Source organism: Falco naumanni, chromosome 11 (assembly GCF_017639655.2).
Source record: "Falco naumanni isolate bFalNau1 chromosome 11, bFalNau1.pat, whole genome shotgun sequence".
In the NCBI taxonomy this organism is placed as follows: Eukaryota; Metazoa; Chordata; class Aves; order Falconiformes; family Falconidae; genus Falco; species Falco naumanni.
This window is the reverse complement of record NC_054064.1, coordinates 34,563,058-34,590,477: the sequence shown is the minus strand read 5'-3', so window position 1 is coordinate 34,590,477 and position 27,420 is coordinate 34,563,058. Positions and strand designations below refer to the sequence as shown.

General features: G+C 43.4%; 1 protein-coding gene across 2 annotated transcripts in view; it reads left to right on the top strand.

Moving 5' to 3' along the window:
* The window catches only part of NEGR1 (neuronal growth regulator 1), a 295,442-nt gene that overhangs the window by 159,562 nt on the left and 108,460 nt on the right, over nt 1–27,420 (top strand). The gene's annotated exons all lie outside the window — the stretch shown is intronic.

Genomic DNA, 27,420 nt, shown 5'->3' with positions numbered 1-27,420 from the left:
ACTGTGAGAAGGATTGACTAGAATTGAGGAACAGGAGCAGTAGGTAAATGTTGCAATTAGTATTTTATATAGTAAGATCAGTATTCTTATGCTATATTCTAAGTAATACAGATAATCAGTGCAAGTTAGTTGAAGAATGCCTACAATTCTAGATTTACAATAATTGCTATCATACATACCATCTTTAAGTGCTGCTGTAGTCTACTTCCTAATGTGTTTAACTCAAGCTTTGTAAGGTGCTGATTTTCTTCTAATTCTTTGTTGACCATACAATTTGCTTAGACAAATACACTCTTTTCTCACTGTGACTCAAAACCCAGCAATATTGGAGATGGCAAACGTCAGTTATCTCTAATATCAGACACTTCCCCAGCTTATAGAATCTTGGTGTAAAATGAAAATGAATATATGTGGTATGTATCTTATATCCAACAAGCTTCTCTATCAAACCCAGCGTTGTAGATTAAATGATTTTAAAAGATTATGTGTCTGTCTCTGGTACACTAGAAGGAATATTTTAATAATATTGGTGAAAAAATACAGGTGTGCCTTTTAACCCAAATGTGGGAGTCGGGAAGATAAGAACTAGGTTTGCAGTTCACACAAGTACAGTGAAGCCAGGAAGGTTTCATCCATAGACACTCGGTCCTTTTCATCCAGACTAATGGTGTTTTAAAGCAGTTTCTGAAATCCTGATCCCATTCAAGGCAGCGCCAAGCTTTAAGAGCCATCATCTGAAGGGGATCTTACTCATCATTTACTTACCACACAATATAGCCCAAGGGGTGTATCAGGGATAACAGACCCCTAAACAGTACACATGAGCAGATCATTAGAATAACTCTTTGGAAAGCAGTTTGTTGTGCCTTCAGCTTTTCAACTGTCCTTTTCTAAACAGCCTTTTTTTGAGATCGACAGAATTCTGTAACCTGAAACAGAAACACAGTGATTTGAGTTAGATTGAAAAAAGAGTATTTCCCCCAGGAAATTTTATTGGTTTTCATTTCAGTCTTCAAAGCCAGATCTTTCTTTTCTCAGTTCTATGTGAACTGGTTTCTTTTTTTCAAACTTAGAAATTCAGCTGCTCATAAAAAAAAAAATAAAAAAATAATCCATTATTCATCCAGACTTAACATATTAGTTTCCAGATCTCCAATGCAATGTTCAAGTAAGGTTCAAGTGAGATAAAATGTGACCGTGGTGTAAATTCTCATCCTGCTTTTAGTTCTGACATTCTATATATTTTAAATAAAAATGTACAGAAAAGATAAATTAAAGAAAATGCATCCAGGATAATATTGTGGTTAAATTTGCAGCAGGGTCCCTTGAGTACATCTGAAGTATTTGAATGCACATTGGATTTGTGAACCCAAAATTAATAACCATGCACATAAACACTGGTTTTAAATCTCCACATTCACCGTGGAATGTACCCATTTCACCGGTATAATTACATACAGCAGGGGTGTTTATACATGTAAGTCTGGTTCTAGCAAGCAGGCGCAAAAAATACTTAATTTTATAATGGAATTCCTTTGATAATTTTTTTTAATGCGTTCCCATGTCTGCAGATTTCAAAGGGCTCTGGTTTATGCTTTGCAGTCGTGGTTTGGTCTGTTTGTCGGAGAAGCTGCCCCGTTTCTGATCATCTCTCCACAGCGCATCTGTTCGGTTCCTCTCATCTGACTCTTCCCTTTTAATTTCCCTTTCCAGCAGTGCCCGAGGCGCCCCGGGAAGCGTATGCCCAGCAGATTGCTGCACTTCACCGGTGTTTGAAAGCTTTTGGGGCAACCTCCAGAAACACGCTGCCTGTCGTGTTTTATTGCTTAATTTTCCAGACTTCTTTAAATCCCATTCCAGTCACAGAACATGAGCTGTGGTGAATTATTCCCTTCATAACCCCACGCAGAATAGATACACGGTGTCTGTTAAGAATAAGAAGTAATTTCCTATTCAAAGTTTCTATTAATTTATGTAAACAAGCAGTTAACTGCTAACTTTCTGTAGGGAGACATTTCTCCCTCCCCACAAAAGGCAGGAGGTTCTCCCCCAGCCCCGGGGCGCTGGGAGGGAGGGCTGCACGCCCCAGCAACAGCTCCGCAGCGGAATTTGCGTGGTACGTTAAAAAGGCATAATGCGGGAGGAAGGTCTCCCTCCCCATGGCTATATAGGGGAACGCCATATAGAACTGACTTGGGGAACTACTGAACCACAGGGAAAATGAGGAAGTTTCCTTCTTGAGACTGTTCAGGTGCTGTTTGGTTTGAAATTCTGCTGTTTCCCTCTTCTTCTCTGGGCCAGTATGATGGGAAACAATATCCAGTTCGCATTCCTGACATCCATCACATCTGGTGGAAATGTTTATTTAGGCCCTGTATGGTTTTGACTTCTTCATATGCATTTTAACTGGCTTTATTATTTGGGGGATTATTTTATTATTATTATTATGTCATAGTAACATGAGAAAAGGTAAACAGTAAACCCATGTGCCTTTCTCTATGCCATGTATTAGTTCATTTATACGCTCAATATATATATTTTTTTGCAATAATGAGTTCTGTTTTTTTTAAAGTCATCTTTTCTGTCTTTCCACTCTTTGTCACTGATCATTTCATTATTACTTTTGATCCCACTCTATTTGATCGAGCTAAGCTTTCCCTGGGCCATCCTGACTGGTACATGCTGGTGTCTGATCTTGCATTTCTTTAGCACTGATCTCATCTGTAGTAGAGCGATATTTACTCATCCAAGGTTCTCTCTGGCCACAACTAGAGACTTCTCACATTTTGCCATGTGCTAATTTGTAAACACTGCTCGTAATCCCTTATACTTCTGTTGGCTAGAGGAGTAATCCATTTATCTGGTCTTTGAGTCTCCTCCCCTGCAAGCATGGCTCACCCCTGACTCAGCATCTTCCCTGCCACGACACTCGTTATCAGCCCAACCTACTGCATTTACAACTGGCCACCAGACACAGAAGTATCAGAACTTGAGCACCTCATCATACACTCAAAAATCAAATATTGATTTATTGCTGGGCCCTCACTGGAGGAAGGTCAATTGATTTCTTCACGGGCTTCATTTAGCAAAGGGCCTTTGGGCCAGGGCAGGGAGCTCAAAACTGTTTTTAACATATGATCTTTTGCTGTAGCCACAATCTCGTTCTCTTTCCAAAATGAGTTTTAAAAATTAATTTGGTCACAAATAAAAAGTTCCCTAACTAATTCACAATTTTATAGTATAATCATATCTACTCCTGAACTGCAGTTCTGTGGATAAAAAGACCTCAGCTGGCGAAGTGCTTTTAACTCTGTCAGTCTTTAGTATTTCCAACATGGAGAAATTCATTACCATGGAGTCCCACAACTAATATTTCACAGGATGCTCTTAATAACCTCTGTTGCTATGCAGTGGAAAGAATAAAAACAATGTAGAGCAAATCCTCAAACCTCACATTACAAATACCTGTTTCATCCTGACAGAAATATCCATTGACGATAATGTTTTATCATGAGGCTTTCACATTGCAAAGCACCTTATTTAACAGGTGGAAAAGTCTGGCTGTGGCTCAGCGTTGATTAAAATTGAAAATTACCATAGCAATCTCCCAACTCTGAAATGTCCTAACTGTGCAAGGCTTCCTCAGGCATTAGCATCGCCACTGCTACGTTTTATTTTCACAGGAACAGGCATGCTGATGGGTAGGAGAAACAAGAGATTTGCCTGCCCCATATTGTTTATCTTTTTCTTGAAAAGAGATGAATGGCATAGGCATGGGTAAAGTGAATATCATGAATGGCTACCAAGATTTCATTCTGCACACGCCCATGATTTCCCTTGAAAATACCACAGAGGGAGAGGTTTCCCAGGCAGTACTTTTCAAGCCTGTAGCATGTCAGCAAACATTTTCTGACTGCATGCTACATCAGTTCCTCCAGCTCCAGTACTCTCTTGTTCCCAGTGCTTGCTTTCTTCTAGCTCTCCTACTTGCGAGCTGCCCTGGGTGACCCTGCTGTGAGATTGGGCCATCTCCAGAGCTTCCTGCCAGCCCAGCCCTTCTGAGCTCCTGTGGTCCTGTAACGGGCTTGCTCTGCTCTTAGGCTTTCCCCTTCCTCCCCTGTGGGTACTTCGCTGGCTCCTGCCAGCATCCCTTTTCTCTCCATGGGTACCGCAGGCTCCGTTACCGTGCCCGGAGCAGCACCCGGGGCGAGCGCAGGCTGGTCTTGCAGCAATACACAGAGCATAGGATCCAGGTTCTTGCTGGTCATCTCTTGAGAGTCCCACCCAAGGGCTTCCTGTGTTCTTTGGCTGAACATCAAGGACTTGCTCCAGTGCCAGGCTGAGCCGTGCCTCTGACATCACTTGCGTGTGCAGGGTCAGCTCATTATGGGTGTTTGGCACCGATGGGCATGCAGTGAAATGTAGAGCAGCACAAACACACTGCTGGAGACGAGGGTCAAGCCGGTAACAGCAAGGGTGATCTCAGCTTGCTTCCAGTTTCCCATCTGTTCTGAGTCACATTTATGTGTGTCTCAGCCTGGGCAAATGGGGTGCGTGGCAGCAGAAAGCTGTGGCAGCACACTTCCCAGAACTGTACGTGCCTTTGAGAAAAACTTAGTTTGACAAAACCAAACACACAAACCAAACCCCCACTTCCCCAGTTCCCAGATCCATGCAAAACCCTGAGCTGGGGTTATTTCCAGGGAGGTGTGTGAGGCAGCAGGTTGGTGTGCCTGGCTGGGTCCCTCCAGGCACCCCGAGCGGCTCTCGGGGCTCTCTTTGTGGCTCTCCCCTTACAGAAGCACGCTGAATTCCCAGTCGAAATGCTGGCCAAAGAGGGTAGCAAAGTACATCTAGGGGGTTTAATAATTTCTGCTGATGCTTCTGCCATTCTGCTACTGTGCCTTCCCCCAAAGGGAAACCATCCTTGCCTTCATCACTGGCTAGGCCAACAGAATATGCTCAGTCTTTTTAAACTTTGAAGTGCTATAAATTAATCTAGATGTTCGTTCACACTGAGAAATGGTTATTTATTTATGAATCTGGTAAGTCACACAGTTACCCAGCACGGACAAGTGACTGCTGTAATTTTAACCTAAGATGGGAAGTGGTGCTCTGTATTATCAAAGCAAAGTCATTAGCTGGATGTTGAAATCCTAATTAAACAGGATTTTGAGTACTTGGCTCCAGAAGCCCATTTAACTGGAGTAAGTGTCCTCCTTTGAATGGCTGTGATCCTTGTGGCACTTTTGTGTAGCAGTACAGGTTTGATTTATTTGTTATCTTTAATAATCAGAGTAATTTATAGGGGCAAGTGCATTTTCCCATTTTCATTGATTTCTGTATGCAGAGACATTCAAGGCGGTAATTGTGTGTTTTAGCATGGTGTATGTGTGACTGTAACAGTGGGAACAGAAACTGAATCCATTGCTGTGATTGTATGGCTGAAGATATAGTAAAATTTTCACTTGGACCTTTTCTAGTCAAATCAAATACCCTAACAGGGAACTGGCATTCGTTTGGCACTCAGATACTTGCTGGCCCAGTGACTGTGCTTGAGGCAATAGTGTAGGACTTTAAAAAGTTATAAAATCCATTATTAGGACAACGCTCCTCTGAAAGTGCTGTTTCTGTTACTAAACAGGCACAGGGTGACCCTGTCATCATCTCAAGGTTATGTTGGGCTGAGCATGTTGGTAACGCTGGAAAACTCACTGCATTTTTCTCCAAAGAAATCTTCTAGTTTATAGGTAACACAGCAAAGGGCAGGAGACCCGAGTACATGAATACTCGAGAACCACAAATGTCATATAGAGCAGTTCTGTAACCAGTTCAGAAACAAAACATCACCTGCTTCAGTTCAGGTTGAAGAAACACTGGTTTTGCTGGCTGAAGCCTTTAAGATCATTTGGAGCTGGAATACTTCTAAGCAAAGAAGTCAAAACACTTATTGGTTGTCAATAGCATTATCAAGGGCCGCATCTAAGGAATATTAAAGTTGCAAATTTAGGAACCTGGAGGAAGCTTGTTTTTCCTTTTTTGTGTGTAAATGGCAGGAGTGTCTCAAACGGGGTGGTAGGAGCCAGGCAGCTGCCCTGGGCAGGGTGGCCACCAGCACTATCTGCCTGCCGGGCCGCCCTGGCTGCTCCCGCAGCAGCTGGAAGCTGAAATTCTGCTAGAAGATGCTGCATGCACTGTCTCTGGTTGGGTATCCAAAACTGTTGGGCAGGTAACAGTTTGAGTTTGATTCAGTGCTAACTGTCTGTAAAATTTGAATATTAATAATCCCATTAATCCCCATTAATACTAATGCTTCCCATGTCATTGGAACATCATGAAGATTAAATCACACTGCTCGCAACACATTTACGTGCAATGGGGGCAGTTCTGCAGAAACTTGAGAGGAGAAATTAATAATGTGGAAAGCAATTCCAAGTTTAAATGTTAGATAATCATTACTAATTTCTAGGCTACGTAGTGAGAACAAAAATAAATACTGAATAAATACCTACCAACTGACTTAATTCAGGGAACAAGCCTTTATTCATTTGAATTGAGTCAATTAATTTGAAACTTGCTCGGTATATATTTGCGTTCCATATAACTAGAGAACCATTTTCTCTGAGTAAAACCAGTATGTGATCGGATAACGAGAGGCGTCCCTCAGTGTGCAGAAACCCACGAATGCATCAGCATGGTATTCGTGACCCAGCCTGTCCCAGAGCCACAGGGAGAAATGTGTGTGAGCTGAGCAGGATGCTTGGATGGGACACCTGGGGGGTACCTCCCGGTTGGTCCCCCATCCTTTCTCTGATCCCCCTACAGTGATGCATCCTCCTCCTCCTCCTCCTTCATCCATGAGACTACCAGAAGCAAAGCAGAGGTTTGCCCCACTGGTCCGTGTCTGCAGCACCAGGGCTCCCTCTGGCCCACCTCCATCAGGGAGCTGCACCGGGGGGCACAACAGGGAAAGGGCAAATTAAATGCAGAGATGTGTCAGTCTGGTACAGTCACCAGCTGGTACAATTCGTCCTCGAACTTCTGAAAGCAGAATCCTGGGAAATCTTGGGGGAGGATGAAACCCAGTATTTAGTTTTTAAAAAGGGATAGACAGAACACCCTGGAAAGTATAAAAAAGTGAGAATAACATTTGACCTGAAAAAAAAGTTCAGATCTAACACATTAAAAAAAGGAAATCTCATAAACAATCAAATGGTAATAAATGACAAATGAGGAATATTAATTACTAAAACAGGCACTGTGAAAGACCTGTCCAATTTCCTTCTCTGAGAAGGTAACTCGCCCCCCCGGGAAAGGTCAGGCGGTAGATGGGAATCACATCTTATCATTAGGGTGATGTTCACACCATCAGTCCTGACTTTCTCTCCCAAAAACATGAGAGACAGCCCAGATCAAATTGCTGTAAGGTGAGTACACAGCTTGTTAAAAATAATGCTGAAGGAATGGTTGTCAGTAATGCACTGTGTAGAGGGAAGGACATACTGAATGGGTCTGTCGTGATTCCAGAATGATGTAATACAGATTTCAACAGATAAATTAGGTGATATACTAGAGAATACATCTATATAATTTGCAGGAGACATCAAAGTGCAACTACTTGTGACAACAGGCTTCAGATTCAAAATGATGGATTTCAGAAATGGTCTGGAATCAATAAGATGAAATTCAATAAGGACAGTGCAAGACAGCAGTCTCAGGGAGAAATCAAATACACAAATGAGCAAGAGCTACACAGGCAGCAGCGCTTCAGAAGAGTTATAGTGGGCCATGTATTAAATCTGAGACAGCAACATAAATACTGCAGGAAAAGGGCAGATGTCAACCGGAGATGCAGTACCTGGACTGGAAATGGTTTGTACCTGTTCTACTTTATCTGTCCCCAGTGAAGTCTAAGCTATGGGATGCCCAATTTGGGGAAGAATAATTTAAAAAAAAACCAAAGTTTTAGACAAGGTACAGAAAGTTCAAAGGACAATGAAAACAAAATGCATAAAAATAAATAATAGTAGGAAATGTAACACCCAGCAAAATATGAAGGATTTCATACCTGTAGGCAGGTTAAAATGAATTTTCAAATATTTGCACAGCTGTTTACAAAGAGGGCACAAATGGCAGGACAGGTGTTCAAGAAAACCTCCCAGCAAGGAGGTGCAAGTAGGAGGAAAGCCAAGAGCCCGAGCAGGTCACCCGGGGAGGTCTCTGCTGGAGATGTCTCCGATACTCCTGATCTTCTCTCGGAGCAAAGGGTTGAAGTCGTTGATGGATCCTTTCCTTTCAACCCCATTTTTAAGGTGTCATTCGACAAAGTGCAGAAGTTTTTCCTAAGCACCACTGGCCCACGCCACTTTTCAAGTCACCCTGACCTTTGAGAGATTTGACTTCCAGCTTCCCAAGGGTTCGTGCTTGACAGCATGTTCGCAGTGCCCCACCCCACGGAGCGGGGTTTGCTGCCAGCAGGCCAGGTACCTCGGCTCTGTGGGGCAGGACTCAGCTGCTTCGATGTGGAATTCACATCGGCCGTGGGTGCTGAGGCGTCACGGGGGTGGCGTGGGCCTTCCCGGGGGCCTCTCCATGTGGAGGGAGGTGTGGATGAAGGGAAGGGGAAGGTGATGCTGTCCAAGCAGGTGGCCATGGACATCATCGAACTGCACGTTCATGTTGTAACGGGCAAGAGTGGACACATACTGAGGAGTAAAGGACAATGAATTGCTTTTCAGATAAGAACAAGTTACTTAAAATGCAAATTAAGTGGAGACATATGGTTAGATTCAAAGAAGGGGGAGTGATGCAGTCAGACAACTGTCAAGGGAAATTATTTTTAATAACTATATTGGGAATACAATGTAAATCTGTCATCCAGCCTTACTGGAGAAAAATCGAACCCGTAAAATTCTCCAAAAGAAAAAAAATGCACAGTTGCAAAAAAGCATCTTGAATCATTACAGATCTTTTTATATAGTTTATGCAATAGCAAGAATGGCAACAAGTATATTATTGTTTATGGGCCAAAAACTTCAAATATTCTCAATTTGCCTGTGAGGATTGCTGATAGTGTTTATCTATAATTTCCTATTCTGTACTTTTTTTCTTGGTACTTAGTATGTTGCATAAAATATTCCAGTGAAAAGCTCTATACACACTTATATTTTAATTAATCTTCAAATTTACATATGCCAACTTTCCGCATTTTACCAGTTCTTCACTTCTCTGTGCCCTCCAGCTCTGTACGTACATACACAAAAACACATGGCAACTGTGGCCACCGGCGCCCCAGCAAGCTGCCTCCCCGCTTGCTAAGGCTGGACACAACTGCTGCACTGTCAGCAGTGATAGGGAACGGGAAATAATTGTTTACTCTGCACTGTTACATCACATCGCTTTGCTGGCTTGACCAAATTATTTTTCTCCCTGTTGGTTTTAAATCGAACCTTGTAGTATTTTAGCTTATTGTCTGACAAGACAAGAGGAATAGTGGGGGTTTGAGGGAATAATATGTGTGCGTCCTTATATAATAACCAGAAATTTATTGACACCTTCTGGAGAAATGAGGACAGTGTAGCCTGTATCTAATGGCATAGGAAGAAAGAAAGGATTTAGAATATTTTTGGCAGACTGTAATGATGAGGAAACCAGCCACCTTATAGGTGGCATGTTATGCCACCAGCCCTTGCACTTTAATTAGAGGCCAGGCAAGGCACAGAAAGGCATGGCAAGGCATGGCAAGGCATGGCAAAGTATGGCAAGGCATGGCAAGGCATGGCAAGGCATGGCAAGGCACGGCAAGGCACAGAAAGGCATGGCAAGGCATGGCAAGGCACGGCAAGGCATGGCAAGGCATGGCAAGGCATGGCAAGGCATGGCAAGGCACGGCAAGGCATGGCAAGGCATGGCAAGGCACAGAAAGGCATGGCAAGGCATGGCAAGGCATGGCAAAGTATGGCAAGGCATGGCAAGGCAGCGGGTGGGGTGGGCTGGCACCAGGCTGGCTCATGTGAAGCGCTCACACGTTGACCCCCAGACCTGCCTAAGCTGGCTTCAGGTGCTTAGCGAGCCCTGGAAGGTGCAGATGTTCAGTGGCGCTTCACAGACAGGAGAGACCTATATGCAGATCTATTTATACATTTTTGCTTATATATTGCTGTCCTCTTCCAGTCTAAGTCTGCTTAATCACAGAGAGGTCTTCGGAGATTTCCTATGGACCATAGGATTTTTGAAGCCTTCTGTTCTATGCAATTTATTCAGACTGTGTTTTAACTGACAAATGTTTGTCCTGGTCCACCCGGTTGTTCCTTTCTTACACCTGTGTAAAGAACTTTCTTATTGTCTTTTCTTAGTGATCATTCCCCTGAAACGCTGGCATAGAAAATGAATATGGGGGAGTCATTCTTTCAACTAGATAGAATGTTGTATTATTTTTACCTTCAACCACTTTCATATTTTTAATCATTCTTCTTTTTGGGGGGTACCTACTTTCTGTAACAAAACACCATTAAAATCACATTGTATTCCTGTTGTGGACATACTAAATGTTTTAATTCACTAAATCGGAAAGGATTTTCAAGAATAACCTTTGTGTGAAATTTTTATTTACATTTTTAATCACACAATATCACTGCCACTACATGTAAGACTTTTGCGTGGATTATCTGAGATAATGCTTCCCAGAATCCCTCATAAGACTATCTTCAGTTCTTACACGGAAACTGTTGCACAGGCATGACACGAGTCTCCAATGCCAGACAGAGGGTTGGGGTCAGGATCTGCAGGAGGATCTGAATCAGAGAAGAATCGTTCTTAGACTCAAAATGAAAAGTAACTTTGACATAATTTGCCTAGGAAATAATTAAATAAATCATCTCTTTAATGGTCTGTAAGATACACTGAAAGAATCCCTGATTTTTCAGTGTGCTTTCATATCACTGTGCGCTAAATTAGCTTAAACGGTGCAACTAAAATAGAATCCTGTCTGTTGCGCAGACCTTCTGCTCAGACAGCAATCAGTCACCAACTGGGAGAACTTTAGTTTTAGCCAGTAGGTTACTGCTTTTTTTTTTTTTTTTTTTTTTTTTTTTTTTACATTTACATGATTAAATCCTTAGCTGCGGTTTGATTGAACAGCGTTGCTTACTGAAAGGTGCTTGTGATATGTCTGAAAGCTTTTCTAGGTAGTGGGAAAAACACAGTATGAAGGATGGAAAATGGGAGCCCTGCTCTGCATCTTCTCTGTGCCCAAGGGATGTTTCACCATGACAGTTCGCCTTGTCTTTAAGAAGAAAAGACCATAAAGGTGTAAGCCCACAGTCACAAATCTCATCCCCATTTGCACAGAAAGCATTTCCAAATAAAATAATTCTTTTTTCTATCCATACTCTGACAATCCTTATTTTGGATGAAGGATTCTCTCTGAGGCTAGAAAGCATCCCGCTAGCACCTGCACGAGGCACACGTTTGCTGGTTTATGGGCCATGATTGCTTCGAGGACTATATGGCTTGCAGAAACATGCTTTTCTCATTTCCTTTTATTTCATTTTTTCATCCCAGAAAGACATAACACCGCAGCATCCCATTACGGTGTTATTAGTATCAGGAACCAGTAAGGGGTTTTTTGTAAATCGAGTGATTTGCTTTTCATTTGTAACCAATTTCAGTGGTGTTTAAAAAAGTTAAGAAGAGTAATTAGACAGTCAACAAAGAAGTGCCTAATTACTCCTAGCTTGCTAAGCACAGCTGAAATTGTGGTTAAAACCCCAGACGTGCCGGTGTTACAGGAGAACGTATCCGGCCAAACCCAACGTCTCATCCTGGCTGTGCACCCAAAGGAACATGGAAGCCATCCCTGGGAAAGGCTGGCCAAGGGTGGGAGCTCTAATGCAGGGCGGCTGGAGGCACCTCTGATGGTCTCCCCCAGCTGGAATGAGGCTTATCCTTCAGGATCGATGGCCAGTGTTTATTTAGCCAGTGAGGTTAGTGTGGGATTGCTCACCCTAATGGTTGCCTTTGCTGTAAACCAAAGACCTGTCGAAGGTTCGGGGACTGTGCTGCCTGGGGACCCGGGAATCTGGTGATGTCAAGGCACCTGGGAATGGCTTTCCACAGAAGGGGAAAAGATGGAATGTTTTGAAAGAAAAATAAAATATTGCTAGAGTTTTGCTTCAGTAAGGTTTTTTCTGATTTAAAACTAGGATTTTTGCAAATCAATTCACAAAAATGGCAGTTTTGTTTTCTGCATTTCTTCTGCTTTACAAAGCATCAAACTGCTGATAACAAATCCATCTCAAGGCAAAGAATATAGCTTTTCTTTTTCTGTATTTTCTCAGTGATAAATCGAGTACCGTAATAAAAAAAAAAAAAAAAAAAAAAAAAAAAAGTGTAGGAGAGTGATGAAAGAGCTGCAGAGAGAGCAAGTGCTCATCCTTTCCCTTCTCTCTACATTTAGCAAGTGAACAATATGAGTCACAGAAAATAGGGAAAATCTATGGCATCAGAAACTGAAGAATGATTATCTGCAGAGAGTCTGCTGCTTCAGTGGTGGAGAGATGGTTGCATGACAAAATAACTGTGCGTAAGAGATGAAGACCCTCTGATTTGCTTGGAAGAAAGAAAGCTGTTCTGTACGTCTTTCAAAGAACTTTCAGCATCATAACCAACCTTGCCCATCAGCCTTCATCCAGGGCACATCCTCGCCGCCTCGCAGAGCAGGCTTGGATGGCGAGGTGAAACCTTGGCGCTGCTATCGCCTCCCTCCCTGCCACAACTTTGCACTTTAGGCCAACACACGTCTCATTCCCTCCTCGGAGAAGTGGGGGTTTGAGTCCAGCTTGGGGCCAACCTCTCCCATACATGCCGTACACATTATTTGGTTGAGCTCTTCTATTTTCAGTCTTTGAAGAACACGGATGGACTGTAAGCATCAGAGACATTAGCACAACAGTGTAAAAACAGTCCCTGAAAATCCCTGTTAGTATTTAATAACAGAAAAAAATCCACCTCATATTTTAGCTTATTTTTTGTTAAACGTTTTAGATCTTACTAAAGTATTTATGAAAAAAATATTGAAGTAGTTCTTAGTTAAATGTTTAGATACTCTAAGTGAAAATCAATCACAGCGATACAGTTGATACATAGCTGGTAAGGTTTTCTTGATCTTTTTTCCTCATCAATTTTAGTAATAAATTTATCCCTTTTGTAGCAGCTTCCATTACTTGAAATTTTATGCAGTGGTACCCTCTGAATTGATAAATTTATGCCAATGCACATGTTGTGAATGGCTTCTTGGCTTGGTAACAGTCCTCCAAATATGATGGAAAAAGCCCTCCCTGCCGCTGCCCTCGCTCACACGCAGCCCAACCTTCGCTGGGGCCATCGCCCACAGAACCTGGGCGAGAGTCTGAACCTTCAGGAAGCAGCGCGTAGCAGGGACGCCGCCGTGAGCCACCGTGTTTCTGGTTTAGTGATGCAGAGAAAGCGCCTCACTTTGATGGGCAAACCTCCCGCTGGCTTCAGCAAACCGCTCTGAAGTTTAAATTCACCCTTCATTCGGTTCCCGTATTTAAGGCATGGTTCATTTTAAGTAGGTTTTGACCAACCCCAATCAATTTACTTATTTGAGACATTGCTGCTGAAGATAAATACACTATTTTAATTCGCCTCCCACCCCACCCCCCAAGCCAAGGGGTGTAGGTGCACACCATCATTAGCAGCTCGGCAGCTAATGAGGCAGCAGGTGGGACGGTGCCCATGCAGGTGCCACATCTGCCACTGCTGACATCTTTCCAAGTCTCTCATGCCTTCATAAACTTTTGCTGAGGTTAAAATAGATCACGACCATTGAGAAGTGCCACGGCCACAAGCAGAGCAGGTAAAGGCCAATAGTTCTGTGCTGAAATGAGTGATTTGGGAAGAAACTTGTAGGTGTACACCCAGCTGTGTCAGCCTTGACCAGCCAACACCCGCTTCCAGGAAGCGTTGCTGCCCCTGTGACGCCAGGGTGCTGTTGGTACAACACCAGAGGGAATACTTGCTTCCACATTTTTAATTTGACTTTTCCTTCCAATTCTGTGTTAGCATGTTCCCGTGGCAATGTGGGTCTTCTTTTCTGTCATTCGAGACTGATATTCAAGTTGGTCTAAAATAAACTGATCACTGCAAACAGATAATACACGATAAAAGAATTATAGTTAAAACATAAAGGATATTACATTAGTTTATACGAATTATGGTTATACTGGTAATGATATGAAAGGGGTGAGAGGAAAAGAGATTAATCAACAACTTTAAAAAGTGCCAGTTTTATGAGGTTTTCCTCATGCTTTAGTGTTGACATGAATTGGAAATAAATGAAGGATCCAGATATAGCCATTTTTCTTCACAGCCCACCCATAATTTATTGTATCAGGACCGGTGTGCCAATGCTTCTTCTGCGAACAAGACAAAGTGTGTTTAATAAGCGAGAGGTGGGGACCTTTAGGCAATGCTCTTCAATCACACTGCTGTTAAGGAACTAATCATGTAAATGCAAAAAAGAAAAAAAAAAAATCCTAGTTTTCCCAGTCGGTGACTGATTGTCACATAAATGAAGATTTGTGCCACACTAGCACAGGTTGTTTTCTACTTACTTAGATTATTTACTCTGCTGACTTATAAACCGTATTAACTATAGTCTAAAAATCATGTAAGTTTTGGGGGTATTTTATAACCCACTAAATATTGAGCTCACCTTATTATTTTATTTTGGTCAAACATGAAGAAAATCTTTGTGCAACTTTTGATTACAACATGGAGCTTCAGCTGGACAAGAAATGATGCTCCATGAAGAGTCATCTGGATGGTTACCTGCATTTTTCTGCATCCATAAGCAGTTAGGGTCACCGTGGAAGGTGCAGGTATGGGAGGAGCTGGGGGCTGAACTGCTGCAGGCGATGCTGCCTGCGCTGCGCGGGGGAGCTGCCCACCGTCTCAGGGCGTGCATTTCTCCAGGGTTAATGATCCATGAGCTGCCCTTGGCCTTACACTTACAACGTGTGCCTGAAATGCTCCAAAAATGTGAACTCTTCCTCTTCCACCGGCTCCTTCCTGCAGCCGCAAGGAGGTGTGATGCCCTGGGTCAGTCACCCAGTTCATAGGGATCCATGTCTAGGGGCGGTAAAGTGTTGCTGGGCACAGGGGCAACCAACCGCTTCCCTGGATGAATATGGCTTGAAAAATTCTGAACTTTTATTTTTTGGTAACTTGCAGTTTCCACTAATAACTGGCTTTCAAAAAATTTCCTTCCCAAAGAAAAACGTCATTAGCCTTTGCCTCCAGCTGGGAATTTGGGATGGGACTTCATCCAGGAAGGGTTTCTTCTCTGAAACCCTTTAAAATGCAGCAGTTTAAGTTTTGTTGAGTTGTTGATTTATCAAACTCCTGTTTGACAATCCGAGTGTCAGCGGCTGCTGTCTCCTGGGACGTGCCCTTTGCAGGGGGAGAATGTATAGAAGCGGAGCAAGGGTGAGTTTTTTTAACTGTTGGCAAATGATTTTATAACTCTAAAAAGCACAATTATCTTTTTTATGATAGATGCTATGGTGCAATATGTTCAACTATAAAAACGATGTTGTTGGGAAAAAAGAAATTGTGATGTTTACGGTTGATTTTATTTTAAGATAAGGTATTTTAGATGTGGCATTTAGAGGTGGTTAGGGGATCAAAATTGGTTACAGATCTGAGAATGAAAACTGTGTACGTGTTTGCCAGAGAGGTGTAAGATTTATGTAGATATGAATAATTTTAAATTTTTGACAAAATTACAGGTGTTTTAAAACAGTGAAATAGTTCCTTGCTTTTTAAAGCATTCAAAGCACACTGATTTATGATAATTTATGAATTTTGCATCGTAATACTGTGACTTCCATTCACTAACCTCTTGACCGAGAGTAATCTGTGCAAATCCCAGCTTCTAAGGGGATTCGTTGCCATCCTGCCATTTTTACTTTGAGGTCACAAATATTTGGTATCATCTACTTTCTGTGTAAAGCCCCTGGCTGGAGGATATCCTCCCCCAAACCACACCGAAAAAGGCTTGGATTTATGGCTGGGCTGGGGGTCAAGAGCAAGTGACGAAGTTTCACAGGCACCTTCAGACACCTCGCTGGCTAATTAGCCACTGTGCTGGATTAGCAGCTTTAGCTGTTGCGTGGGACATCAGCCAGTGTAATCTCCTGGAAATAAGTTACATCTGTTTCTGCTAATTAATACACCTCACAGCAGTCACAGCGGTTTGCGGTTGGCAATGTTACTATTTTTTTTGTTGCTTGGCAATGGTTATTGATGAGCTCTGCAGATGGTTGGATGGCTTGTCGAAGACCCCGCTAGCTGTTAATGCAGTCCCTCACTTTTCATTCACATCCGGTTCGAACGTATTACATATTCCTAATAACCATATTTAAACCTGGGATTTATTTTTTTTTTACAAAAACTTTCCTTTGATTAATTGTCCTTTTTTCTTTTTTCTTTTTTTTCACATTTGGGTGTTGTGGTTGTGTCTTGTTATTCAGTCACAAGTTGCTTGTCCTTCTGACTAAAATGGGAAGAGAAGGGAATAGTAGGAAATGAGGGTTTTCTTGCAAGAAATCTTCATTCGAGTGCATATGCCAAAATTCATGAAAACTTTTGGAAAACAGAATCATTTGTAAAGTGGAAGGTTTTCCAGATGCTGGGGTATCTGATGACTGCAAGCTGAAAAGTCATATAGATTCTCAATTAGTGGCAAATGGAGTTCGTCACTGGTTTTAATAACCCTCATAAGCACATTTTAATTTTTCTATGTATTTGTCATAAAAACTAATCATTATGTCCAAGCCATAAAAAGAAGAACAATAATCTATTTCTTATGTCATGTTAGTGATTTCTACATATTATACAAGTTAATGAAATCAATATGCATATTAGGAAAGCAAAGCAATAAATTATTCTGTCTGCAGAGAGAAAGCAATGTTTCACCTTATTTTTTCAGTACCTACAGCAGACAGCTCAGGTCCCAAAGGTCCTTGACCTGCAGTCAGGGGGGGCAGAGCTGCAGCTGATGGGAACCCCCAGTGACACGTGGCATTCTCGCCCGCCGTGGGCAAGGTGTCCCCTTCCCAAAGGGTGGGGAGCCCGGGGGGCTGTGCGCTGGCCCCGCTGCGCTGGCCAATTCGCTGGCCACCTCGCCTGGGAGGAAAGCAGCCAGCCCTGTGCCTGCTCACGTCGCTACCACGCTGGGGTGAGCGGGAAGCACCAGGGACCTGCTGCTGGCGGCTGGTGGAATCCGCTGCTAGGGATCAGTAGCCCAAGTCAAGACCTGATGAGTTTTGCCTCTGGTAACATCTCAAAACAGCCTGACAAACCGCTTATATTACATTTTCACAGCTAAATTCAGAATTTCTTTGAAATTAGAAAGGTTCAATTCAAATGTTGAATATTTTTTTTTAGAATTTTGGAAGGCAGATGTACAGGGAATATTACAAAATCTGTGTGTACATGGAAAAAAAATTTATATTGCAAGAGGGGCTCTAGGAAGATGTGGAGATGGTCTCACTGCCTCCGTGCCCCCCACCAAGGGGTGGTGTGCACTGGTGGGAGGAAGAGCGCGGTGCCTCCATGCCTGCTGCTGTGGCCATGCTGCCCACGCTGCACAGGTCCCGTGTTGGGGGGTGGGACACAGGGTGCAGGAGCTTTGTGGGGTTCATCGGGTTGGTGGGATCAGAGGGTCACCTGCTCCCAGGAGTCAGAGGGAAACATCCGATGAGGAGATTAAAACGCAGGGAGCCTGAGAAGATAATAATCCCTTTCTCTTCTGAGCTCTTTTTGTACATTTTGGCTGCAAGTGCAGCTCAGCTAGTTTCCTGACTGCTAATGGTTACAAATTACATTGAGGTAGCGGGGTTCATTATCGCCAAGGAGTCCCCAGTGCTTTACGGGCTCATCTGCACATCATGGACAATCATCCCCCCCCCCCCTCCGCCCCCCCGCCCCGACGATGCTCAGTGAGGTCCTGGTGGCTCAGAGCAGCATCACACCGTCCAGGTAGGAGGGTACCCAAACTGGGGGGGATGGGACACAGGGGCACAGCCCACCCTGAGTGCCAGACCCCAGCTGGGCAGTGTCAGCAATTTGCAGCGGGTTTTGCGGAGCTAGCTGGGGGGGGATGCCGCGAGCCTCCGCTTTATTTGCCTTCAAGGCCCTGGGATTTGGACTTGGACGGTGGGTTGTTATCACGTAGGAGCTATTTTGGAGCTGATGGGCTGGTTCCAATGAATTGTACTTCAGTGGCATGAGAGTGGAATAAAATTATGATTGTTATTATTAACGTTATCGTTATTATTGCACACTTGGTTTTATAGAAGCTCTCTATTAAGACTTGTCTGAACTTCATTCTCATGCCGTTTGTTTTAATTGCTTTTGGAAACAGAAACAAATTTCCTTCCCTCTGTTATAAACAGCCCAAGGGAAAATAAACATGTCGCTGTGTCCCTCATGCCACGCTCTATGAGTATGCACTTCTAATAAAGGTGATTAATTTATTTAACGCTGTAGTGGATATAAGCTTTGGCAAATATTTAAACGAAACACTGTGCTAACCAACCCGGTAAACAACTTTTTTGAGTATGTTCCTCTTTCTTTTTTGCTATCCTGTAAAGTTGACAAATTACTTATGAAAGCCAAGTACAATAACTATTCTCAACAAAAGAATACTGTACAATTCTCAACAAAATTCTCAACAAAAGAAAACTGTAGAAAAGAAATGATGGAAAATGCTGAAATTTTCAGATTGTCGGTCATTTACAGAAACCGTTTAGAGGAAGCGTTCCTCCAGGTACATGAAGGAAGGGTGCGGGGGGCGTGGAGTGTTAAATCTGCGTAAGGATGGGCTTGCCCATTAGGACCATACTGTAGCACTGCAGATGCCACCTCGCCTGCATGACTACCTGTGAGGGTGAATTGTCTTTTGCTCCCATATTTTTCTCTCAATTGATCAAATTTAAGTAGAGCAATGTAACAGACTGCTTTCTGAACGGAAAATGAGGCTTCGCTGAAATGTAAATCTTTTTTCAAAAAGTTTAGTCTTGCCTTGTATTTCATCAGCAAATAAAAAATTATCATTTTTCTTATTTATTGTGATAACACAACTCTTTGGCTTTGATTTTGATTTATTTTGACTCCCAGAAAATTATTAAAGACTAAAGCACATTTAACGCTTGAAGGGGCATGGGCAACTCTTTATTTTGAAATTTGTAAATGAGGAATTGGTCCCAAATCACTCAAAATATTGAATTGGAAAATCAGACTGTCATGTGGGTTCTGGAAAATCCCTTCTGTGGCCTCACAGTTGCTTGGCCATCACTTAGCAATAACTCTTCAGCCACACCAGGTACCCACAGGGGTTTCTGTCCATGGCTCCCGCACTGCACTGGTGCTCTGTGCCCGCCGCCGGTGTCGGGCAGCACCAGGGATCCCATACCGGATCCCGTACCAGGCTGTATCTTGCATTAACACCGCGCTGCGTGTTGCACAGTTGCACTTACAGCCCTGTTGGTGCTGCCTCCTGCCAAGGGAGGGATTCCACCTTCAGGGCAATCCCCCAGGCTTCTCGCTCAGTCCCTGTCTCTGCAGCAGGGCACTTGGATAAAACTATAGAAAGCAGATTAGATTTGATTGTCTCCTGTATTTAATTTCTACAAATAGTCTATATACTTCGACCTAAATGGGAAAGTATTCCTTTAAAAGCATTTTAAGAAACAATGACAGATGACTGTAAAGTGCTTTACATTTTGGACTCCTGTACAAAATTTATTTGGGAGTTTAATTCAACTTTAATCCTTGCTTATTATCTTGCTCTTTATGCATTTCTTTAATCCGTATACTGCATAAATGTTTACTCACTGCTATATTTAATTTTTCTTCTGACCTTCACAGTTGCCATGTGGGATGGGTGAAAGATTGTAGTTGTTGAGATGGAGAGTAGCTTTGCAACGGATTTAATCTGCACTCAAAGCTCAGTGTAGCAGATATTAAAAGCTAAATCTGCTCGTAGTTCAGAATCTTTAGAGGTATCACAAGAAGTACATACACAAAATAAACATTTTTTCATTCTCATTAAATATTAACTTTCCATTGTGATTATGCATAGATGTTCTAATCATAATTAATAAAATCCACGGATTTCAGTGATCTGAATGTAATGATCCCTATCAGTCAGTAAAGAGCAGAAAAGTTAGCAGCATACCAATATACCAGAAATCATTATTGGCCTCAAACTGTGAGAGTCCAGAAATAATACAGAAGCCAATTTCTATCGTGGGAAAGAAGATCTTCCTATGAAGTCATAGATAAAAATAAAATCTACAGGTTTTCATGGGTTCTAGATCATATTGCATCATTTCTGTAGTTTTACAGAATGATATTATACAGCAAGATTACACTTCGGTATTGACTAGTGCATTATTTTACTTTGTGTATGGCTTGCATTGATCTATTTTCTAATTCTATTTTGGAAGTGCATAAATGATGCGACCTGCTCAGTGCCATTGTAATAAGACTTACAGACATCTTCTGCTAGATTTTATTTGACTTCCCTGCTATAAAACCTAGATTAAAGAAGAGCCCAGTCAATTAGAAAATGAACAAAGCATGTACTTAAGAGAAAATCACTTAATCTGCACTCTGTAAGTCTGGAGAAAATTCTCCGTCTTCTACCATGTCACAGTTCAAATCAAAGGACTGCGGAATTCCTGATGATAAGCCTCAAAAAGAAACAAAAGTGTGCAGACTTCTTCTGGATCAGACCTTCCAGTCTTCAGCAAGATCTGGAAAGTGTTTGTCCACTGGGATTTTGTGTCCCTCAAGGCGAGGACGGTGGGGTCTGTGTTCTGTGCAACGCTGAGTGTGAAAACCCAGTGGGTATAAAACTGGGACAGGGACACAGTGCTGCAGGCGCAGAGCTGCCGCCGGGGGGTTCCTCCTGCTCCGTATTCAAAGCTCAGTCGTAGTTCTGTAATACTTCATCTAACGGGGCACGAGGAAAAAGACTTCACCGAGATGCAGACATGAAAGATAAAGGGAATGAGGAACGTGCTGCCCCGGGCGCTTGGCGATGACATCGGGGTGTTTGCAGCGCGGCGGGGAAGCATGGTGCCCCGTGCCCGCCTGCTGTGGGAAACCGTCGTGGGGCAGGGTGCTGGGCAGGGGTCCTTGCACTGGGGCATCTGTCTCCCTAGCACAAATGCAATAGATCGTACATGTTTATAACCATAGTCTCATGTATAGTATAAAAGCTATTATAAAATACTGCACATTTAAAAACCAGATTGAGCCCTTGCGTATTTGGGACAGAACGGGCAGGGGTGTGAAGTGCTACCAGCAGAGACTGTGCACTGGGGTCCTGTAGGCTCCAGCCAGCTGCAGGAGGAGAACTGATGGAGTCCACCTGCCCTTTGGCTGAAAATGTCTGACTCTGGGATTCATCAGAAGGAGTATGGAATACTATTTGGAGGAGCCCATTTCTTCTGTGTGCGGGGGAATGCCAAAAGCTGTGGTACCCTGTCTGTGCCACCATATCAGAAAATCTGTAAAAAAGAAGAAATGTGGCAGGGCTGTGCTGTGAGGGTGTTGCATTGCCCCTCGCCCCTGCATGGAGGGGAGCAGGTACCCCTGGGGGCTGGTAGCTGCTCCTGGGGAGTGTGTTTGTGTGTGCTTTTGAGGGGAGGCGTTTGCCTTCTGAGATTTGTACCGGTTTTAGAAAGATGCATTTGATTGCACGTTAGCGGTTCTGCGGAAGCAAAGGCTGGGGCACGACAGGCACGGCACTTCTGGGACGCACAGCTTCTCCACCAGCACCCCTTGCAGAACGCTCTGCTGCAGCTCGGGCCCTGGGCAGCGTGTGTTGTGCTCAGACAGTGCGGTGCAGCAGAGCTGCGTGCCTCGGGCAGGAGGGGCTCTGAAATGCGCTGCCCCCGCCGTGGTTTGCCAACTCCGGTGCACGTTGCTGTTTGCCCATTCGCAGTTAGAAATGCATAAGCATTTGCACAGATGGATTGGTCAACACATTAATTCCAGTCCAAAAGAAATGGTCAGTTAAGCTGCTGAAAACAACATCTTCTCTCCCCCTGCTGTGTTTATTGCTTAATTATGTAATTATAATTAGGGAAAAAAATGAAATTATCATAGCAGACAGAGAGGTGGGGATGCAGCCCAGCAGTTGGATGAAGAACTGAAGGGTACTGGGGATTCTGGAAAAGAGGCTGTATAATACTTCTCTTTCACCAAAAAAAATCACTCTTTATTGAAAAGCAAGTGTGCAAAGTGTCAGCAAAGGCAATGTGAGTGCAAAGCTACACTTGCAACACCTGGGAGGGGTGAAGCAGGTGGTTCCTTAGATTCTGGTGGTAAAATCTTTCTTGCCACACTCCTAGATGTAACACTTCTGTACTTAAAATCCAATTCCTCTCACATGTTTTATTGGGACTGGCTATATTCTGTAGGTAAGACAGGACTGATTACATTATAATGTGAAAAGAAAGTTGGTCACTGTTTGATTTAATAAATGTTACTATAAATAAATGTATTTACTAACTTGTCACCACCTTTATCTGGGAAAAAAAATCAGAAAAACAGAGCTGTATGTCCAGCCACATACGTTATAATCTTGATACTATGTAGATTTGGACATTTCGGGGGGGGGGGGGGGGGGGGGCAGTAAGACAGCCCATATTTTAAGAAACAAGATGGGTGCACTTATGCTGAGGCTCCAGAATTTCTACATGGTAATTCTGAATTGTGATGAAAACAAGACATCCTTTCCCACATTCAAAAAAGCAACAGCAACTACAAAAGCAGCTCTACCCTACAGTCATTCCCACTACACTATTAAGCTTTATTATGCTGCATCATTTATGTACATGTGAATGTAACTAAGAATATAATCCCAGTCCTTGAAAATGAGAAATGAGACCCTGCAATGAACTATAGACTCAATGTCAATTGCTTGCAGAATAATGGCACACATAATTCTGGACTCCAGGAAGAAGTAGGAGCCAGAGACTCAGTTCCTATCAGCATCAATCAGTCAGGCTTCAGGGAGAGCAGATCCGAGCAGACGAAGCAGCTCCTCCAAATATGCAGGTGAAAAAGCAGGATGGTGGGGAAGCTGATGGGGGAAAACCTTACCGGAGCTGCCATGAGGTGTAGGGCAGAGGGTGACGCTGGACAGAGCAGGCAGGTCCCTTCTGCGGCAGAGCTCTGAGGACACTACCCTTCTCCCACTGGGGACACAAGGTTTTTTTCCACAGGATGTGCAATTTTAAAGGGGAAACTAAGAGGAGGTTCCCATAGTACCGCTCAGGAGGCTGTCACAGGTGGTCATGCAATGGGACCGAGAGAAGCCTCCAGGTATTGACATTGCTGTAGTAGCATACATAACTGGTTTTTTTTAACCACGCAGGAGATACATGCAGTTAGCCATCCTCAGCCCTTCGGTGCCTCCTGCCCCCTCCCTCCCCCCAAGGCTGGCCACGGCAGGAGCTGGAGGGGCAATAGGAATGATGGGCTGTGTGATAACCACTGCACAGGGAAAGAAGAAACAAAGCTGAGCTAAAGTAGTGGGTTTACCTCTGTACACAGTGTCGGTAAGGCTCCTGCTAAGCTGTTATGCCTTGTTCCACTGTCCACATTTCAGGACAATTCAGATATTCCTCAAAAGGGAGAATCAAATATTATCTAGGAAGCCTTACCAAAATTAAGCTTGCAGTGCCCAAATCATCTGCAGAGAAAGAGGTGATCTGTCACGTTGTATGGGTCCTTCGTCATAGGAAAGACACTTGATAGTAAGGGGGATTTTCAGTCTGGCAGACAAAAACATTATGAAGATCTGATTTCCAAAAGCTGAATTTAGTGGAATGCAATTTTGAACAAAGATGCTGTTTCCCGGCGGTGAGGGGGTATGTATTCACTGAAAGTGCTTACCAGATGTGGCAGCGTGAGCATCACCTGGAGTCACCAGGATAAGACTAGACAGCTTTCTACTCATACTTTAGTCAGGCTCCTGGGAAAATTCCTAGAGCCTGTGACTATCTAAGCTCAGACCAAAGTATCCCAGTGACCCCCCCAGCCATATATTCCATAAATACGTTACTACAGTTGAATTTTGCTCATATCAAATTCTGTGCTCCATAACTATGGCTTACATGTAGAATTGCCAGGGGATGGTTTTCAGAGTGTTTGCCATTAGAACATATGGTTTTACCAAAATTAAAATATTTGACAAAATACTATCCGTCTGGGGTTTGAACACAGTAGGCAAAGCCAGAGGCAGGGAAGGTGAGCCCGACAGCCAGGGCCAGCGGCTGTCCCCAGACAGGGAGAGGGACCGACCTGGATCTGCAGGAGGAAATCCAGGGGGGGGGGCTGAGATTAGAGACAATGTGCTGCTTTTTGTGAGAAGCGGACACTTGGAAAGGAGGTGAACGATAAAGAGCAAATAAAACCCATGGAGAAAAGGCAATGGAGGACGAAGACAACGCTTGCTTTAGGCAGCACAGAGAAGGGTAGACCATGTTGATCTTTACCTTGGAAAAGCAAGTTCATCCGTGTGAACTGAATGAAACCCTGTTCCTTCAGTCCTAGGTTCCTGCCCATGGCAGGGCTGTCAGTGTATTTTCTTTGGAAATTTGTGTTCTGTGAGATTGGATTACAACTGCACATATGGCCCAGCTTCTATGCTGGATCCTTATGCCACTCTGCTGACAGCATCTGCAGTAGCTGAGCTGAAGGACCAGCAACAGAGCACGCCAAGAGCTCCCCATTCCCCTGAAATTAATGTTCTTGTATTTCTAATCTGTTTTTATCAGTGGCACTAATTAAATAGGTATACTGAAAAGTGAGTGCATATTTCAGCCACCCAGTTTCTGGCGATGGATGCAGGGAGGAGACTGGACTAAACCTAATCCCGACCCTGGCACAGCCTGAGCACCAGGAGACCTCCTTTAGTTTGCTTTAGTCCGTACTGGCCACCCAGGTTCCATCACGGCAGCACAGCGGGCTCCAGCCACGTCCTCCGCTACAGTTATTGACAAGTTTAAGGCAAATAAGAATCACTTGGATAAAGGGCATTAGGTGTCAGGTGTGAAAAATCCCTCTGTGGTACTGCTTCAGTAATGCCAGAACATGAGCAAATCTCTCTTTTTTTTCTAGCTTCAAAGGTGCAGAACCTCAAATAATAAGTTTAATGCTTTTGGAAATCTTACACCGTAACATTTACTTAATCTGGAAGATATTTCCACAGTTCCAAATAGATATTGCGTCAGTCAGTTGTATGTATTTATTTGTGAGAAGAACTGTTTTGAGTTATTTGATTCTTTTACTTGACTTTCTGGAAGTGCTTTCATTCTTGAAGGATAAAGAAAGAAGTAGCTCAGATTTAGGAAGATAATTTAAAAATATTGTAGACTGAATAAAGCCACTGCATATGCCCCATTACTCATGATATCCTGCTCTCAGATGGATTTCTGCGTTTCAGATAGAATGATCCCTCACCAGCTGTCTTTAGAAAGTATATTTATTTTTCAGACCCTACAAATAAATATGAATTCCTTTCAGGTTTTTGTCTACTGCTGAGCTGAAACGTTGATGATATTTAGCTTGGGCTGGGACAGGGAGTGGGGAGACCTCTATTACCAACGCCAACGTGCCTGTTCCAGGGCATGGGAGACCCCAAGGAAGGGGCATGGCATGGCATGGCACAGCTGGGGGGGCGGGGGGGACGCTGCCCACGGTCTCCTTTAGGATGGGAGGGACTCCTGCAGAAGGCAGTTGAGTAACGGGTTCATTGCAGGGCTTTGCAAAATGCATGCTCCCTTTCCGTGGAAACGGCTCTTCGTGTGTGTTGGCTCCGAGGGGCTGTGAGAGCTGTGTGCCTGTCAGGTGGCGGCGCGGGAGGGAAGGGGGGTGTCACCTCTGTGGGTTGGACTGTGGCAAATGCAGGGGTGTACCTCTGCCAAGTGACTGTGTAAACCTGCTTGAGCTTCAGGGGTGGGTAATACCAACCTTCGCTGCTGTAGGAACTGGGGAAGGTTCAGCCTTCTCCGGACCTTCGTTTTCCCTAAAGACAATGTTTGCTAATTAAAAATATCCTACACAGGCTTTTAGTTTTCCTTGCTCACAAGTGCACAGCCACAGGCAAGCACTGAGGGTTTCCAGCTTTTTTAAGTCTGTCTGACCCCAGCTCTTTTCTAGTATTGAAATACTTCCAGTTGCTGGAGCAAGGAAAGGGCTGGAGAGCATCTGCGGGTGGGGATCCCAGAGCGCCCAAGACCAGTCTGTGCATACAAAATAAGCTCTGTACTTTTAAAGTACGTCGAAGGGACGCTAACAATGTGTTCCAGGTTGCAAATGTGTATGTGCAGGCTCAGATGGTGGGATTTTGGCCACGGCAAATTGGAGCAAACCAGTGAGAAGGGGCTGTGGCACTCAGGAGGGTAAAGCTCCAGCTGGACAGAGACTTCGGTTAGGAAAATGGAAGATCATAAATATCATTTTCCCCTCATTTTATTGGCACCCATTTACCTTGCAGAGCACTTTGATTTTAAAGCAGTCGTTACAGAAGTTTCTGAAACACCCATGCACAACAGCTGTATCCTTTACAGATATTTGCAGAAAATTTGTTGTTTCTCATATAGAGAAGAGTGCTTTTGAGCAATGTCAATAGGGTATGCCTTGTTACCGCAATTATTTGAGTTCTATATCAAATGTAATAACACATCATGTAAAGAAATACATATTTCTTTAGAAAGACAGATTCATTCTGAAATCCAGAATTCCTGCCTTCATTGCTGGGTCCCTGAGTTCCTTTCCTCCACGTGTAACATTACAAGAAATAAAGTATTCCCTTAAGAGTAGGCCGTTTAATGCCTTCCATCATTTTCCACCCATGTGGAACTCTGTTCTTGTATGCCCAGATATATAAATAGCACAGAAAATGGAGTTTAAGGGAGAATTCTGCTGGTGAAAGGGAAGAAAAAAATCTAGCTTTTTTTTTCTTAGCTGTGTTGCTACTGCAAGGCTAAAAACAATACAAAGCAACAGAAATAGATGTATTTTAGTCTTCTCCAATTACAGATATGACCCTCCAAGTACACATGGAATAGATGTAATAGGCATTCTTATTTTTAAAAGTGCAAGAAAAACTTAATTTCATCTTCTTTTCAAAATGTCACAAGCAAGCTCAGCCTTCTTTTAAACAAGAGCATCCATCGGTGGTGGTTTACTGGGGACTCAGTAACATAACCTGCTATGCACAAAATGGGGGAAATCGCTGCTTTCTTATTTGTAACATTTTGCATCCATGGCTGAGCTTCTGCAGACGTGATGGAAATAGCTGTGGTCACA